The sequence below is a fragment of the Humulus lupulus genome, chromosome 1 (assembly GCF_963169125.1).
Source record: "Humulus lupulus chromosome 1, drHumLupu1.1, whole genome shotgun sequence".
In the NCBI taxonomy this organism is placed as follows: domain Eukaryota; kingdom Viridiplantae; phylum Streptophyta; class Magnoliopsida; order Rosales; family Cannabaceae; genus Humulus; species Humulus lupulus.
Window position 1 is genome coordinate 142371002 of NC_084793.1, and position 4197 is coordinate 142375198.

The window sequence follows — 4197 nt, forward strand, 5'->3', positions numbered from 1 at the left end:
ATGGTCCAAATTTCTTTTACCTTTACTTGCACCACATAGTACCCGTGAGTCGAGGCTCAGCAAGAAAACTTAAACATGCTCATAAGCAGTTAACAACATATATCCAAACCATAACAAGCATGCCTAGTAGTAATAACCCTACTCATGCATGCATACAAATCATATAAATGACTACAGTGTCATATGGGACCAATTGCCCTAGATAATTGATCAATGAATCATATCAGGCCCAATGCCCAAAATACATGATTATGGAATCATACTGGCTCAACGCCCTAGGATATGGGGCTAATGAGTCACCTTGGGGCCCTTTGCCCTGTCCTTTGTATAACCAGCTATGGAGTTTATCTAGCGTACCTGGCGCTAAGTTTTCCCAACCAATAGGTCGATCAAGTGTATGATGTGCTCTTGGTTAGGCTAAATCATATGGACCAGCGCTCCGCGTTATTGCCATGCTTGAATAATAAGTCAATGCCTTACGACCAACACTCAGTATGCTATTGTCGTCCTTAACTATTATGTCAATGCCTTACGACCAGCACTCCCTGTGCTAACGTCATCCTTGACTAATAAGTCAATGCTTTATGACCAGCACTCATCGTGCTAATGTCGTCCTTGACTAATAAGTCAATGCTAGGATATGAGACTAATAAGTCACCCCGGGTCCCTTAGCCCTATCCTCTATATAAGCGTACCTGGCGCTAATCAGCACTCCACGTGCTAATGCCGTCCTTGACTAATAAGTCAATGCTTTACAACCAGCACTCACTGTGCTAATGTCATCCTTGACTAATAAGTCAATGCTAGGATATAGGACTAATAAGTCACCTCCGGCCCCATTTCCCTTCCCTCTGTATAACCAGCTTTGGAGCTGATCCAGCGCACCTGGCACTGAGTTTTCTCTGACCAATAGATCGGTCGAGCAAATGATGTGCTACTAGTTAAGCATAACCATAACAACCAGCGTGCAATGTGCTATTGTCGCCCTTGACTAATAAGTCAAGCCTTTCTCAATAAGATAATGCAAACATGCATATATCATATGTCAAATATCCAGATATAAAGCATTCAGTATGCTTAATCAACAATCATAAGCATAATCATAATCATGCACATACTCAGGCGTTCATGCCCTATTCAAGTTCATGTTCAACAATTCAGAATCACAAGCATAATAATAATCATGCACATTTACAGGGACTCAAGCTTTGATCAATTCTATATTCAACATTGAGGCCATGCCATAATCACATGTATCACATACTTGGTGTAGTTCTCTTACCTATGGTCCAAGCACAGGTTACCAATAAACGACCCTCGAGCACGATCCTGATTCTGAGCCCCTAGTGATAACCTAGTCACAACCATGATATAAAATCCCGTCAATAACGAGTAAACACAAGCTTCCGGACTGAGTCCAACCCTCCGGGATGTTGAATCCTACCAAACCGGCTAGTAAGATTGATCCCGAGCCCTTAGGTTTAAGTTCCCATGACTAAAAACTCACTTTGGCCAAAACTGCCCTTTTGGGCCGCTGCCCCAAAAACTAGAGCCACGACTTGCTCAAGAATAGGGGCTAAACTCCTCTCTGTTTGTGCCGTGGGCCTGCCTTAAGGGTGTCGCAGCCCAAATTGCCTCCAACAGCCAAAAACACTCCATTTTCAAGCCTAGGCTGCGGCACACAATAAAAGGGTCGCGACCTAGGCACGAACACAGCCAAGAACTTCATTTTTCCCATTTTAAATCCTTCCAAAAACCTATCCAAACATACCCACATCTCAAAAACAAAGTTCCCAATCATCTCAATGGCCCAAAACCATCAAAACCCAAGCTTCAAATCATTCAAAAACTTCTCAAAACGTAAAATCCAAATTCAAAATTCAAGAAACTTTAGGAAACGAAAACTTGGAAATTCAAAGCTAAAATTACCTCTGATTATGTTGTTTCTCGCTAAATCATCTGGCTAATAAGCTTCTAATCTTTTCTAGAATCGTTATGACTCGATCCTTGCTTGAATCTGAGTTCTAAAACTTGAGTTTCCTTCGAAAATGCTAATGAATGTCAAAAAGGGATAACAGGAGAGAGAGAGAGAGAGAGAGAGAGAGAACATACTGAACGTTCTTTTTATGTTTCTGACAGGTTACTTCGAGCTTAAGTAATCTCAAACAAACCAATGCCGGGGTCCCAAAAATGCCCCTGAGGTTAAAATAGTCAAAATCCCATAATTCCATTATGATCTCACTAACTCCCAATATATCATCAAATATTTATTCCCATTACTCAATAACCCGGTAATGTGCTAAATACCCAATATAGCCCTTGACTCACAACGAGTCAAATATGGGTCTCGTTGTGACTTTCTCACTAGCTTGCTTCCTAGCATCGTCTCGTGCCGAGTAACCCAAATATATCCACATAATAATGTGGTCCCACACATATATGCCAAAAATACCCATAACAAGCTAAATTACGAAAATTGTCCTTTTAATCAGAAATGGGCCCTCATGCATATTTAATACACCAAACCATGCATATCAAGTCATATTATAATATAACTCACATAATCACATATTGATACACCTATATATATGTATCACATAATTTGCCATCCTAGCCCCCTAATCATGGCCCTAAGCCTTATTAGGTAATTTGGGACGTTACAAAAAGCAAGTCTTTACCCGACACTCTCCTATATGGCGCCTCCTACATCTAGCGCACTCTGAAAAAATCCTCCTGCCCTCATTGCCACCCTGGTGGCCTATCTAAATACCATGTGGTCTCCTGTCAGGGCCTGGAGCTGGAAGACATCAGGAGCCTTCCTTTTATGATCACTGGGGCCCCTGCCCTTACCTGAACTCATAAATGTAGGTCCCACCCTCCTAGTGTGTCTCCTAGTCGCGTTCTCGTGCTATATTTTGTTATCTGCACCCTCAGCAGTAAGAGCTTTCTTCACCACCTGTGCATAAGTCGTCACTCTTGACACGGTGGTAACGCGAACATCCCGGGCTATCATAGGTTGTAGCCCCTAAAGGAATCTTTCCTTCCTTGTCCCATCAGTGGGCACCAAGTCTGCGGCAAACTTTGCTAGTCTATCGAACCTCAATGCATACCCAATCACTGACATATTCCCCTGAAGCAGTTTACTGAACTCTTTAGCTTTTGCAGCCCTCATGGCATCATTGTAATACTTTTCATTGAACAGAGTTCTAAACTCTTCCCAATTCAGAGTGGTAATGTTCCTAATCTGGGATATAACCTCCCACCAGATTCGGGCATCCTCCCGAAACATATATGTGGCACAGGCCACCCTCTCATTACCAACTACCCTCATAAAATCCAGTATAGTGGTAACCATACTCATACACTATTCGACCTTACTTGGATCTGTACTACCCTAAAAAACTGGAGGGTGCTGTTTCCTGAACCTTTCATAAAGAGGTTCCCATCTGTTTCCAGCCTCTGGCAGCTGTTCTACTACTGACACCAGCACAGGTGGTACCTTTGGAAAAATGTTCCCTGCAGGAACTTGTTGTTGTCTCAGGAGGCCGATTTCTTTCTCATGCCTCAATAGCCTGGCTTGCAAATCAGCAAGCACTTGCTACCAGTTCTCAGGATCTGGCAGAGGGGTCTGACCCTGATTGTCATTCTAACCCTGTCTATCATTCTGACCCTGATCTTCCTGGCCAGCCGATGATTCAATCTGCCTTGAAAGCATACTTCCAAGCTTATACCATGTTGCAATAATCAATTCGTCCAGTAAGGTAGTAATAACTAAACCTCTTGCCACCTCACGATCCAAGACCAAACAAATAATCATTCACATTCAACAGTCATGCTAATAAGCATGTCAATTCATGTTCATATCCATGTATGGTGCTCATAAGCACTTTCTGACATTCATAGCCAATAGCAATGATAATAAGCTTTTCTTTAACATTTAACTGTTCTTATAAGCATTTACTAGCATTTATAACTAAATAACAATGTTAATAAAAAAAATTATGGCATACATGTATCTACGACAGCACTAATGAGCGTGTACTGACCTACATGCCCATATAACAATGCTAATCAACATTTCTTTTGCATTCACAAGCAATTTCAATGCAAATAAGCACATCCTTTTATATCATTCAACAGTCAAGGGCCAAACCCTATAAGAATATCTCATGCTACCCAATAAGGTAGGAAGATAAG